This window comes from Pelodiscus sinensis, chromosome 3 (genome assembly GCF_049634645.1).
Source record: "Pelodiscus sinensis isolate JC-2024 chromosome 3, ASM4963464v1, whole genome shotgun sequence".
Classification (NCBI taxonomy): domain Eukaryota; kingdom Metazoa; phylum Chordata; order Testudines; family Trionychidae; genus Pelodiscus; species Pelodiscus sinensis.
The window spans coordinates 143,308,517-143,323,802 of NC_134713.1; positions in this window are offsets into that span (position 1 = coordinate 143,308,517).

Below are 15,286 nucleotides of genomic sequence, written 5' to 3' on the forward strand. Positions count from 1 at the left end.
AGCTGCCCCCTCCATTTTGCTCAGGGGCCTGTGAAGGCTGTTGGTTTCCCCGTCCTCACACAGCCCAGCTGTGTTTTCCTGTGTGGATGGTTTGGAGGCACTCCTAGGTGCAGCGTAGCAAGTGTAGCCACCGCGCCACCTTTTGGCACCTTTCATCATCTGAGGGTATGTTTATACTATAAGCAGCGCAGCTGTGGGCACTGCCGATGTGCTGCTCTTGTGTAGGCCCTTGCTACCGTGACAGATGGGGTTTTTCCATCACTGCAAACCCATTCCCTCAAGAGGCAGCAGCTAGGTCTATGGAAGAATTCTTCCGTCAACCATGCTGTATCCGCAGTGGGGGTGAAGTCAACCGAAGTACATTGCATAGGGGCCAACATTTTTCATAGACTCGAATGATGGATGGCTGTAGGGCTCCAGTGTAGACACTCACAGCAGCAATGGGCGGGGTTCTTCCTTAGAAGCAGTTCATCCGCCCCCCTGAGAGGCACTGGGTAGACAGAGGAATTCTTCCATTGACCTAGCAGTGTCTACTCCAGGAACAAGGTCAGCTTAAGTGCATCACACAGATGGGGGGGATTTTCCACACACACCCCCACCCGAGAAACATAACTAGGTTGGAAACTTTTGAAAGTAGCCCTAGCTGTAGCTAGGTCAATCTAAGTTTGAAGTGCACTGCCACAAATTACCTCTACTTGCCAGAGTCTGGCAGTCTGATCAACATGCACTTCTCAGACCACAGGCCCCGTTTTGAGATTCGGTACCCTAAGACACTGAGTTTTGCTCCTCTTACTAAATGGGCCATCTCAGTGGATTACAAGAGTCCACTCAACCCAGGCTGTACTTTGCTTTGCTCGACAGTAATTATTTGTCTTGAAGTTATCGGTATTTCCAGTGCAAGCTTCCAAGCTCACTTGTAATTAAGGATGTTAAGAGGCAGGTAATCGCTAATCGTGTAGTCAATAGAATTTTTATCGACTATGCAGTTAGTCGATAAGGGAAGAAGTGCTCAGTCCTGGCTCACACCCTGGCAGCCTTGTTCCTACTACATTTAAACTGCAGAGCTGGAGTGGGGGTAAGTCCCGGCCCTGGCATGAGCCAGGACTGAGTTGGCTGCCAGCCCAGCCAGAACAGCCCCTGTCTCCAGGGGCCCAGTCTGGCTGCGAGCAGAGGCTGCTCTGGCAGAAGTTCCTGTCCACGGGGGGACCCAGCTCAGGCTGTGGTGGCTCAGCTTTGTAGCTCAAGCTGTACCCAGCGTGGGTCAGCTGTGCTGCTTCTGCTGTTACCCATGCTACTGCAGCGATGCTACCACTGATATTCAAGGCAGTTCTCAGTAAGTTACTGTAAGTGTGTGTACATGAGTCAGGAAATCACACCCCTGGCTCAAAGTATAGATGTAGCCTCAGATAAAAGCCCTAAGATCCAGACTGTGGACTTGTGCGCTACTAATAAATTCTGTGGTATCGCTGGCCATGACATACCTAGTTTCACAGGTAACAAACACAGCAGGAGAGGGCCTCTTTTCCACAGCAAAGCACTAATTTCCTAGTCATGTCAGGGAAGGTGAAACCATCTATCAAGAACCCAATTGTCCTTTGCAAACAAGTCCTTTTATGCGTCTTCCCTTTTTGCACAAATCTTCTACATTTGTGACAGGTATTAGCCTGATGGAAGCTATGGGGATTGAGAGAACACAAACAAAACCACACAACCCACCCCATCAGGGAATGTTCTGCATAGCACCTGAAAAGGAATGAGGAAACATCACTTATTTTTCTTCGCTCCCTGGACATCGTTCAGTTTCCTGATTCATGCTCAGGCGATCAGTTAAACTATAATTCTGGGTAAATGACCCTGAAAGAAAGGATTGTCACACATACAGAGATGTGGCAGAGCTCTGCCTCTGGCCAGATTCCTCCACAGAGTGAGGTGTGCGAAGCCTATGCCCTTCCCTCAGGTGCCCCAGTACTGAGCTTGGACAGAGTCCTTTGAGAGGTCCAGGATCCTTCTCCTGCAGCTAAAGTGTCTTCCTACCAAACACAGAACTTGTGTAGGCCATCTAGCTTTCTCGGACCATGGCTAGCCCTGTCGTTGAATCAGTCCCCCCACCCCCACAGGTACACACACTTGCCTGTCTCCTCCTCTGTCCCGTCCAAACCTTCCTGTGTGACTCTATGAGCTCTCCCCTTTGATTTTTCAAGGCCAGCATCAATACTATGATTTTTGTGTGCTACTGCTAAAGATTTTCTATTCCCCACTTCTGCAGCCACTTGCAGAGACACTTGGTCCATCTGGTTTCTGTAGATCTCAGCAAACCTATTATCCCAAGATGCTTCCACCTGAATAGAAGACCATTTAAATATACCAACCAACCTAGATCTGGCCTTGCATTGGTGTGCTACAGAGAGACAGTCCATTATTCAGCAATTTAACAACAACATAAATTGTTCAAGACTGATTTCCCAGATCAGTGAGTCATTCACTCCCCCCCACCCCTTTTCTCAGTAATAGACAATTGTTTCCTTGGTGGAGCACAACATTATTGCAATTAGTATGCAAAATAACTTGAATTATTTAGGACCACATGTAATACAGGTTGACCCTCTCTAGTCCGGCATCCTCAGGACCTGACTAGTGCTGAACCAGAGAATTTGCCGACTCATGGGAGGTCAATATTCTCTAGCAGCATTATTTACACTTCCACTGCTTATTTGGGCCCTTAGAACATATTTAAGGGTAAATTACAGCTAAATAACAGCATAGTACGCTAAGAGCCAGGACTACTGGCTGTAAACAAACTTTATGGGACCATGAGAAACTTGGCCACCCCCATGCTAAGTGGACATCCAGCTAACTAAAATCATGCCAGACCAGAGAGGTTCAACCTGTAGTGTGAGGGAAACCAAATGGCATTGCCTTTAGTTGAAGGAACTTTGGCTGAGTTAGAGAGAAGACAGGTCCTGAATGATTTCATCCTTCTACAATAATCTCAACACTAAACTGCCCAAAGCTTGACTCCTACACGAGCAGCATAAAGGCCTAGACCCTCCAATGATCAGCTAAGTCAAACAGAACTGGCCTAATCTTTTGGCAGCAATTCTGAAAAGTATGTTCCAGTGACGTAATTAAAAATACCAAGTGCATGGAATCAGCAAGAGATTTTGTTAATGATTAAAAAATTAACATCAAGGTCAGACTTTTTTTAAAAAAAGGGTCACAAGGTAGAAAATAATTCACTGTGTGGCAAACCTTGTTTACATGAAAGTCTCTGGGAAGCGATGTTCCTCTCTCATTGGTTCAGCGCCAGCAGAGCTTCTATGGCCAGCAAGGTGCATGGGACAGGGTGGGATCTGCTGGAAAGAATCTCTGTTTGGATTTGAGGTATTGGAGGCTGAACTTCCCATACAAAGATGGAGCAGGGTGCTGGTCAGCCATTGCAGTATTGTGACCTCAATCCTAGAAGTTAGGAACCTGAGTATTTTTGAGCAGTTAGGCCGGTGTGATCACTAAACAATATTGTGATCTTCATATATCCCTTTGGTGCCCGGAGAACTTACTGTGACCAACAGTTGGAAAGGCCAAATTTAGGATCATGGGGGCATTGTCTCCCAGGCCTCTCACATTAGAATGGTGCCTCTGGTGCTGCCACAACCAGCATTTTGGTTTCCTCAGCATCCCTAGTATTGCCCTATAAGATACAGTAGAAGGTATACAGGTATGGTAGAGGTTAGCGTAAGATTAACTGGAATCCCAATCTCAGGTAACATAACCCAACAAGCCAGGAAGAAAAGGGCCTGCTTATTTGTAGAATCCCTAGTATTTAGGCTGGGATTGGTTGTTTAATTCCTCCCCCCAAGATGGCAGGTGACTACAGTACAGGAAATTCCCCTCCATTTCTCCCATCTACCTTTAAGACTCCCCCAGGGCCAGATTATCCAGTAGGCACAATGCCTAGGACCTACAAAAATTTAGGACCTAAACAAATTCATAATTGACTCAAAAATAAGAAAAGAAAACTGCTAAATCACACTTAATAATTTGCTATTTTTTATTAGAATACATGTATAACTGTTGAAGATCAATTTAATGCAGGTGTATTAAATCATTAGCCAACAAACACCACACAAGTGTAACTTACAATTAAATATTGACTTTGTGACTCTTTTTATTAGCAAAATCACAGATTACATAATCAAATGTCATTTTCCTCCAAAGTTCACTCTCCATTGAAATCAGTGCAAGGGAACATAATCCTTTCTGTCCCATGGTAGACTGAAGACAGTTCTTGATACATTTTAACTTTGAAAAAGAGTGCTGCCCTTCACAGGTTGTGCCCAACTTGGAGAGATACATTCTGACAGCAACAAGAAAACTTGTCACCAACTTGTCTGCTATATGTGCACTGATCATTGCTGCTACAGATTTCTTCTCTGCATACATATGTGAGAACAATAGAAATTCATCTGTAAATGCACGTTTGAGATCCGATGGATGGATATCTATTAATGCCCTTGCTCCAGAGGTGACTTCAGCACTGGGCACTGATCTAGCCACAAAAAAACTGAACCTTTCATTCAATGTGGCATATACTGCTCATCGACTGACCATCTCAAGAATCACTTTATCCATGGAAACAGTGTGTGTGAAATTTGTCCCTGGTACTCAAATCTCAGACAGTATTATCCATACAAACTTCATCAAAAAATTGCTTTCTCAGTCATTTGTGTTGTGTGGTCTCATTGCAGTCAGAAGGTGTGAGATCTTTCACAGCTGCCTCAAACACATGAAATGTATCGAGAGTATCACAAAAGTGTGCTAAAAGACCATCATATAAATTCATGACAGTGCACAACTCAACCAAATGAAGTGATGACTGGAGTCAAACGAGGGTGTGTGATAGCACCTACGCTATTTAATATCTTTTGGTAGCCATGCTCCAGATTATTGGAGATGACCTCCGAGGTGGAGTTGAAATAACCTACAGGATGGATGGTAGCCTCTTCAATCTGGGCCACTTCAGAGCCAACACCAAGACCACAACAACATCACTGGTAGAACTTCAGTATGCTAACAATGCTCAGGTCAGTGCCACACAGGAAGATGGTCTCCAAGCAATCAATGATTTCACCACGGCCTACCGCTGGTTAGAACTGACCTCAATGCACGAAGACCAAGGTTCTCTTTCAGCCAACAATTGCCATATCATTATTCGAACCAACCATCATGGTGGACAACGAAGTGCTAGAGAATAACAGCTTCCCCTATCTCAGAAGCTATCTGTCCAGCAATGCTGACATTGACAATGAAATCCACCATCAAATTTCCAGTGCAGCTTATGGACATTTATGGAGACAACTCTTCGAAGACGAGGACATCAAGGCGCAGACCAAGATCAATGTCTATAATGTCAACTTTGCTATAAGGAGCTGAAGCCTGGACTCATTATAGACGTCATATTAAAGATCTGGAGAAATTCCACCAAAGGTACCTGAGGAGACTATTGGGCATCACATGGCAGGATAAATGGACCAATGTTAGTGTCTTTGTAGAGGCTGATTCCTGCATCACTGAGGCAATAATCGCCCACAGGCAGCTACAATGGTCTGGTCATGTGGTCAGAATGCCTGACATGCTCTTGCCTAAACAGATTTTCTATACTCAGCTGAGGACCAGGATGAGGTCTTATGGTGGGCAGAGGAAATGCTACAGGTTTGTCCTTAAGAACACCTTGGTAAAGTGTGGTATTGACGCTGACACCTGGGACAGGCAGGTAAAAGATCGGGTAACCTGGAGGACCACTATCAAGAAGGTGCCCGACACTTTGAGATCAAGTGACGTCTCAATGAAGAAGATCAGAGAGCCCGACGTAAGGAGTATTCCCAGGCCCACGTCGGTGCCAGTGGAGACAGAGACCTCACTACCAGAGTGTTCCTTGCCAGAACTGGCCTAATTTCTCATCTTCCCACCCATCAGTTATAGGCATCCAAGGGGAAATCTTACTCGATTCGAGGGATCTCAGACAGAGAGAATGCATCCTGAATAAACAATTATTGTGTCGAGCACTGCCTGAGACCAACGGAAGCACTTTACCATAACATAATGTGCCCTGCTTCTGGGATTCTTTTAAGGGCTCTGATTAATCCCTTCCCTGGGTTTTCACAAGGAAGGTCAGGCTAATGGAGTGCCTGTTCATCAACAAAGTATCTTTTGTGGGCCTGGGGGATTTAGAGCAAGAGATAAAGGAAAGTGACTTTGAAAATGATGAACAATCCTACCCACTGCTCCAGTGAACAGTGTTTTCTCCCCTTCCCCCCTTCTCACTCTTTGGAATCTCTGAGACCAGCAATAATAAGAAACTGGGATAACACCAGGCCTGGGTCTGACAGTGATCAATAAGGTAATCGGAATGAGAGGTATGTCTATGGCATTTACCATGGGAATTGTTCAAAGGGATTTCACTGGCTTTTATACTCAGCTGGACAAAGCTGTCAGCTTTTTCTTTCCCCACTCAAATAACTTCTAAAGTCTGCAAGAGGTCAGGGTGAACCTGATGGAGCCAGTGGTGCCTAATGGACTTTAATGAGCTCAACCATAGGCCCAGCTTCTGACCTGCAGGCTGCACAGCTAATGGCTTCATGCAAGTCAAAGCATCCAGCTCCTCTTCAGGAAGCAAAGGATGTGGGAGAACTGAACACCTCCTGGTGGCATCCAGAAAAGGGGCGTTGTGGTGCGGATGCTTTTGCTGGGAGTAGTCCCTGCAGGCGCCCAGGGCTGAGGGGAGAGGAGGGCCTACCCTTGCAAAATAGAATTTATGCCAGGGCCAGAGGTTTTTAACAGTGTTTCCCTCCAGCCAGTTGTAGGGACAGGGCCTTGATCCGCCTGATAATAGGGAAAAAGGTGCCAGTAAGTTGAGAGTGAGGAGTCTAAAGTTATAGGTGCCCCCCATCCAGTGGGTCCCTGGCTTCAGCAGTCTCCAGTGCAACCCCAGAAACCATTCACTTAAAATGGGCATGCAGTGAGTGTCATGCAGCTTTCTGAATGCTCATCACCTCCTCCACCAGCTCGCTCATCCCCTGCCCAGAAAGGCACCTATTGACTCAGTTGGCCTCCTACCACTCTGGGCCTCAGCCTGTTCACTCATTCACCTGTTCTGTGACTTACTTTAAACTGAAAAAATCCCTCCTTTCCCCAAGCCTGCCTGTTGGCAAGGGGCTACACTCATCCGTTTGGAGTTACGTGTTGGGCTTGATTCTCACCTACACTGAGGTTGCTTGACACTGCTCCAACAGTGTGAGAACCAGATGCCGCTTGTTAACGTGCCCATACAAATGCTTCATCAAGATTATTTTTTCCTTCACTGCCCCTCTCTTGGCACTTTTCACCAGCACGAGAGCTGTGTTGGCAATCCTAATACGTCAGCACACTAGCAAACAAGCAAAGTAAAGACTTTGGCTTGAGCACTCTCTAGCCCTGCATATACTAGGGAAATGGCCTGTTAATGCGAGAGCTAAAACAGTTTGGGACAAAACCCTTGTCATTAGGAAGAGTATGGTCGACCTCTGGTAGAAGGAGCTGTTCACGTTCTGCATCTGAAGCTATTCTCTGAATACATTTTTTTTCCTCTCTCTGCTATCATATCATGGTGCTATAATTAATACATCTTTCTTATCCATACAGAGAGATTCAAAAGCCCTCTTTTCTTCATTGGATAAGCTTATATTTAATAAAAACCCAGTGGCAAACCATTTCAGCAATTTTCACAAAGCACCCAGAAAACCCACAAACCCTCTTTCAGTTCAGAGGAATCACAGTGCAGCCATACAATAGCCAGGGTGAATTGGTATTTGGGGTAATAGCCTGCAAAGAAGAATGCCTAAGGACTTATTTTGTTTCAGAATTCCCACATAATGCATTCCAAGAAGAACTACAGAGCCGCAGCAGACAGCCACTGAACTGACAAGCAGATAGATGGCTTTTCCCCCCAGGGACTGTGATGATATCTGCATACAGAAAGGCTAGGTTGAGAGATATTGAAAATACCAGCTGAGCCTCTCCTCCAGAGTAATACAAGTCAGTATAGGTGCAGACTTCACCAGAGCAAAACCCCTTTACACCACTTAAGGGTCTTGGCTGTTCACTGCATGATTCACACCAACTGTGGATCTGACTTGTATGTTTAAAATTTGTTTTCTTATCTTAATCTTTAGACCTTTTTTCAGCGTATGCAAATCCAACCTGCGAGCTGCCTCACATTCGATCTGGTGTTTTAAAGAATTTTAAAATGGGGAAATGGTTACATTGACATCTGACCTCCAGCTTTTTTCTTAGATGTTATTTATAATCACTGCAGAATTTACGCTAGGCCCTGCTGATATCATCTCAAGAATGTAAGAACCACTTTACTTTTAAAGTCACTTCAAAAGGAAGCACCTGGAGTTGCAAGGCAATTGAGAGAAATGAGAACAGTATCTGATGAACTCCATGCTGTCTGCTGATGCCCGGAGCAAGGGTTCTCCATTTTTTTCTTTCTGAGGCCCACCCAACATGCTGTAACACTCCACGGTCCACTTGGGCCACAGTAACTGGTTTTCTGCAAACAAACGCCAGGGTGGGCAGTAGGGGGTTGCAAGCAGGACAATTGCCTGGGGCCTTGTACCATAGTATGTCCCTCCTCTCTCCTAATAATATTGCGCAGGTTTCTTCAGCCCCAAGTGGTGGGGCTCAGAGACCCACCCATATGCGAGGGGGTTGGCTTTCTGGCATGGGCCCCTGCAAGTCTAAGGCCATGTCTACACTAGCAGATGTGAAGCGTGGTAGTTACAGCGTTGTATAGAGCGCCACAGGGAAACTGCTGTTGTGTGTCCACACTGCAACACAATCACATGAGCAGCTCTTTCAGCCCCGGAGAGAGGTGCATTGGGGTAGCTATCCTACTGTGCCACTGCCTGCAGGGTGCTTTGGGAAGGGTCACACGATACAGGTTTCCCAATCCCATTGCTCCCTGGTCATCATGCTACACTGATAGTTGCTTTTCAACAAAAGTTGGGGAGAGAGTGTGACAGGGAGTCTGTGTGTGTTTCTGTGTGGGTCGGGAGGAAGAGTGTGTTTTGGTCATGGGCATCTGGTATGCTATGAGAGGGAGGCTTTGCATTCCCAAACCACTAGGCATGGCCCTCCATCCACTGCCCCAGAGTGCTTGCACTGGGGAGGGAGCAGGTCACACAGCCCAAGGCAGAGTGTTGCTGCCCCAGTGCCCACCTTCCCTGCTGCTCCAGCCTGGGGAAGCTGGGGAGCATGCCACCTCAAGCCATGTGGCCTCCCCCCTTCCCTTGTTCCAGGAGTGGGGGAGGCTTGGGTTGGCTTGGGCTGTGAGGCCTCCTCCCTCCCTGGTGCTCTGGGAACGCTGAAGTGTGCATGCTCTTCCCCTCCCTATGGTGGGGCAGGGGGACACTCATGTACTCAGCATGCTTCCCTGCCTCCTCCCTGCCTGTGCTGGGGGTGGGGCCTCAGTGGAGGGGGTGGGGCTAGAGGCCTGCCTCCTCCAGCCCCAGCTGCACCGACAGCCCATGGTTTAGGCAGATGTGGGCATGCTATCTCGTGAGTTCAGAAGTGGCAGGAAATAGCCCTTCTAAGGCAGGGGAAGGGAGAATCCCTGATATCTCAGCTCCTCTTGCCTCCCTCCCCAGCTTTTTGCTAGGGGTGTAAAAGAATAGTAAATTACTCACATCCCCCCCACCACCACTTGCTGCCTCTATATCAGAGGCAGCAAGGGGAAGGGGAAGCAGGAGCTGGTGACTGGGGTGGAGCTGACTTAAGTCTGGGACCCACAGTGGCTCTGCAGTTTAAATGCAGTAGTAGCTGGGCTGCCTGCGCACTCAGCTCCTATTTCATTTAAACTGCAGAGTTGCAGTGAGGCCCCTTATTGACTAATCATGTATTCAGTAAAAATTGTATCAACTACGCAATTAGTCCATTACCCCCTTCTTAATGTCCTTACTTTTTGCACAGCCTCGCTCTCTCTCACTCTCACACATAGACACCTGACTCTGTGTTCAACAGCGCAAGCGTTTCATCTGCCCACAATGGAGCTCTGAAAGGGGATACCTCCAGGGCAAACCAATGAGTTCTACAAACAAAGCACAGAGGGGACTTGAGGGATTTTGGGCCATTTCTGGAGAGCAGTCAGAACACAAGAATCAATTCAAGTGTCCACTCTGTCCCCGCAGTGCAGTATCCAAAGAGAAGCAAGCTCTGCACTTCTTGTCGAGGTGGTTTACCTAGAGCCCAGCAACTGCAGTGTTAGTGGGCACTAAGTGCCTTGCCAGTGGGGACACCTCAGGAGTTAGAGCTGGGAGCTGATTTACTGTGCAGTAACTTGCCAGTGTAGACTTGGTCTAAGGCTGGCTCTGCTTGGCAGCCCCCTTGAAACCTGCTTGCGCCCCTACCCATGGGAACTCCAGACCACTGGTTGAAAACCAGCAGCCTCGAGGACTGGGTTAGTTTAATTTAGTTTAAAAATTCCCATGTCAGCTGAAAACAAATATCAAACCATAAAATGTTCTGAATTAAAAGCAGTAGGAAAGTTTTAATATTTTAACATAGCTAAGGCCTGAAGTTTGCATTTTGATTAAAACCAAAGAAAGCTTTACAATGCTTATTATTACAGTTTTTCTTTTGAGTTTTTCACATTTTAAAGAAAATAATTGGTTTGGATTGAAGCCTTCCCCTGGAGCATTTGCAAACTAAACATTGTGGCATTGGGCAAATGCCTGAAAACCAAAACACGGCAATGACCTAAAACAAAAGCAAAACTGACTGGAGTATTTTCATTGAAGCTTTGTAAAAATAATAGAATTAAAGTGAGATTTTTAATATTCCCAGGAACAATAAAAGCCCGGTCAATGGACAAGTGTGAACAAAAGCTATCAGCTCTCCGCTTGGTCTCTGCTAATGCCAGAGTTTGCTTATGCATCATCTGCCACTGGTAGCACCTAGATTACTTCACTGAAACTGGCAGACTTACAACTCTCTCTCTCCCAGCAGCAGGTTACCTACTGTAACCAGCAGGGGACAATACCCAGGGTAAGTAATTGTGTGGGAGTTTATATTATGCTAGCACTACTCAGCTGCATTTACATAGTACTTTAGAGCTCTTCTCTCCGCCCCAAATACTGTACAACCACTTAACTAATGAGACCCCAGGGCGCCACCATTAGGCAGAGAAATAAGAATTAATTCCATTTTACTAAATGGGAAGTTGGGACAGAGAAGTTAAGAGACTTGCTTAAGCCATAACTTGAGGTGTAGGCTAGTCTTAAGTGTTACAAGCATATCTACATCAGTTAGTAGCATAAAAATAAACCCATACCCCTAAGCAACATAGCTATGCTCACAAGACTCTCATGTGGATGTTGTATAGCTTCCTTTTTTTAGAGACTGGGTACAAACTATCTTGGCAAAAGCATTCTGTTGCTTTATAAACAATGCCACCTCTAGGAGGGCTGCTGGCTCTGGCAAACCCTTCCTGGTGAAGATAAGGCCTGAGTCAGTGACCATACGGTCTTAGGGTCCATCTTCTGGACTTCTCTGTCTTCTCCATGCATGAGACCAGTTTTGTTCAACACTTTTTTTAATGACCTGGATGAGGAGAAGGATTGTACCCTCAACAAGTTTGCGGATGACACTAAGCTAGGGGGAGAGGTAGATCCGTTGGAGGGCAGGGATAGAGTCCAGAGTGACACAGACAAATTGGAGGATTGGGCCACAGGAAATCTGATGAGGTTCAAGAAAGACAAGTGTAGAGTCCTGCGCTTGGGACGGAAGAATCCCAAGCATTGTTACAGGCTGGGGACCAACTGGCTAAGTAGCAGTTCTGCAGAAAAGGACCTGGGGATTACAGTGGATGAGAAGCTGGATATGAGTCAACAGTGTGCCCTTGTAGCCAAGAAGGCTAATGGCATATTAGGTTGCATTAAGAGGAGCATTGCCAGCAGATCCAGAGATGTGATTATTCCTCTTTATTCGGCTCTGGTGAGGCCACATCTGGAGTATTGTTTCCAGTTCTGGGCCCCCAATTACAGGAAGGATGTGGATGCATTGGAAAGGGTCCAGCAGAGGGCACCCAAAATGATGAGGGGGCTGGAGCACATGACCTATGAGGAGAGGCTGAGGGAGTTGGGTCTATTTAGTCTGCAGAAGCGAAGATTGAGGGGGGATTTGATAGCAGCCTTCAACTTCCTGAAGGGAGGTTCCAAAGAGGATGGAGAGAAGCTGTTCACAGTATTGACGGATGGCAGAACAAGGAGCAATGGTCTCAAGTTGCAGTGGGGGAGGTCTAGGTTGGATATTAGGAAAAACTATTTCCCTAGGAGGGTGGTGAAGCACTGGGATGGGTTACCTAGGGAGATGGTGGAATCTCCATCCCTAGAGGTTTTTAAGTCTTGGCTTGACAAAGCCCTGGCCGGGTTGATTTAGTTGGGGTTGGTCCTGCCTTGGTCAGAGGGCTGGACTTGATGGCCTTCTGAGGTCTCTTCCAGCTCTATGATTCTATGATATGAATTGTTTTTGAAATAGGGTGTAAATATGGGTAGGATTTGCAAAGGTACTTAGATGAAATCAATGGGTGTTAGGTGGCCACATAGCTTTGTGAATCCAATCCTCTGTGGTTAGTTATTGTGTGTGTGAGATTTCAAATACCACCTTGCGTGTGCCTGCTGAGAACCACTGCTCACTCATAAGAACTGCCAGAACACTACAAGGAATAGTTTGCTGCCTGTCCATGTTTTCCAAGGATCATCCTTTTTTCTGAGGTAGCTACCCTGAGCAATCTGAGCAGGTGCTCAGTACGCACTGACTGCTGGCCATTTTTAGGAGGTCAGGCTCATCCCAGATGTCCCTCCCCACTTTTTGTACTTCAGAGGTGGCGACTCTAACAGTACAGAATGCGCTCTAAACAGAAACACAAATCTTATATCTGGTAACGAGCAGCCTTCTTGTTACCAACTTGAAGTCAGCAAGTGCAACTCAACACATCATCCCGTGCTGATCTGATCTCAAACCAGGTATAATGTCAGTAATCTCAGACTCTCCAATTTAATCAGCTTGGCACTGCTGAGCATCTGATAAGAGAGGGCAAAGTGCTGGGTGTCAGTGCTAATTAGTGTGCTCTGACAGCTCCTCCTTGACTAATGAGCAAGCAGTATGGAAGAATGTGGGATACTTGCTTAATCTAACCAGATGGGACTGAACATCACTTTTCTGAGCTTTTCATTGAATCATGAGGCATGATGGGCCAGCACAAATGTTTAAGATGGATGCTGGCAGCTACTTCCACTATGACTAGCCAGTTAATGTGTACTTTAACTCTACTGAGTACACACACTGTAGTTACACCAAAGTTAAATTAATTTAGCCAGCTGTGCTTTCTATGTCTGCTAAAGTATTTGGGGTACTAGATTCCGGTTTCATCAGAATGCCTCTGCCATGCATTTAAGGTCCTGAGATGGGCCTGTGACTGAAACTACTTTTGTATTCATGCCCTACACACTGTGGTAATAGTCTTTGCCAAAAATATGCCTTATGAGGTGTCTATCCCTGCCGTCTGTCAGGGCCGGAGGAAGGCCTTTCACAGCTGTCACTTGAGTACTCTGGGAATTTGAATTGGTGAAGCTTGAAACCAGGCTTGGGAGATGGTCTGGAATGCTGAACGCCCTTACTTGAGGACTGTCAAAGATGCAGTGCAGAGAGCCCTTGCTGGAGCTTCAATATACATAGACAAAAAATGGGGGGGACAGAGTCAATGATACACTCGGGCTATTAAATCAGCTTCAAAGTAAGTTTACATTGCTGGAGCAGCACAAAGCAGTCTAAGCACATTTCATAATCATGCTTCTGAGATTGTTCTGTGAGGAAGCTTGTGTTTGCAAATTGCTTAGCCCAGTGAGGTCCTGATGTCGAGTGAATCTCTGGGTACTAATGTATAATAATTAGTTAATTTAATCAAAGTAATAATAATCTCGCTGCAATCTCTCCCCTCCCCCCAGCTCAAGGAGCCAGGGAAGAACAAGTTTGTGGATAACAACAGCAAAGGGCTGGGTTGAAATCACTAATAGGCACTGCACAATTATTTGGGTAAAGACAAGCATGTTAGATCCACCAGGCCCGTCTGTAGAACTAAAAAGTCAAGAACATCTGTAGTTTTCCAATGCAGTTTATGGAATATCCCAAGTGAGCTGTGACAAGAATGATGACAGCACAGTGGTTTTGTTTTCTTTATTTACCCTTGAACAGATAACCTTCCAGATTTTGGTAGAGGAGTCTGTTTTCTTTAGACACACTGGTTGATAATATTTTTCACTATGTTACAATCTCCCCTCCTCCCTGTTTCTTCTCTTCCATATGGGAACATATTTATCCATGTCATTTGGTCAGGGAAAGGCCAAAGACTTGATACTGTGAGGGGGACTTTTTAACTATGATGATGGACTTCATTTGCATTGAAACTGTATTCATCTGTCTGAAAGACTGTCAACAAAGAGTACTAAGAAAACATATTTAGTTGGAGGATGAGGTCTAAAGCAACGTTAAGAAGAGAGCACTCAGATATGTTGGTAGCGGGAGTCACAGAACGACCCAGACAGGTAGATGGTATTTGGTACAGTGTTATTTCATATCTACATAGTGATATTAGAAGAGCAATTCCAGGCATTTTGTCACTAGAATGATACTGACTGATGCAGACTCCCAGGAGAGAGATCAGAAAAACCAAGAAGTTAAAAGCAGGAGTTAAAAGATGTATATGAATAGCTTGGCCTGGAGACTAGGGATGTGTGTGTACAGGGCATAATGCAACCAGGAGGTGGGATTTTTGAAATGGCCTAAAGAAATTAGGTACCCAGCTCTTACTGAAATTGCAAGTCTCATTCACGGTTGGTAAATATTTGAAGGAGGGATTGGAAATATTCCAGGATCGTGAAGGAGGAAAATTAGGAAAAATGGGGTAAAACTGAAAGGGGGAGCAAAGGGACATTTAAAATTAATAGCAAGAAAATCTGCTTTAAGCTGAGCTCTCAGGATATGGAATGGGGCTAAAGAGGGAAACTCTAGGACCCAAGACCTTTCAACTTAGACTCAAGAATGTGGTAAGCCAGTGAGTCTTAACCTTTTCCACATTCAAATCCAGTCTCCTCCTCACACAATCTTCCACTCATCTGGCTTTAATCACAGCTGTCAAACTTGGGGAGGGGGAGTTCTGCACTTGGAAGAATGGGAGAGAAGACTCTTTTAC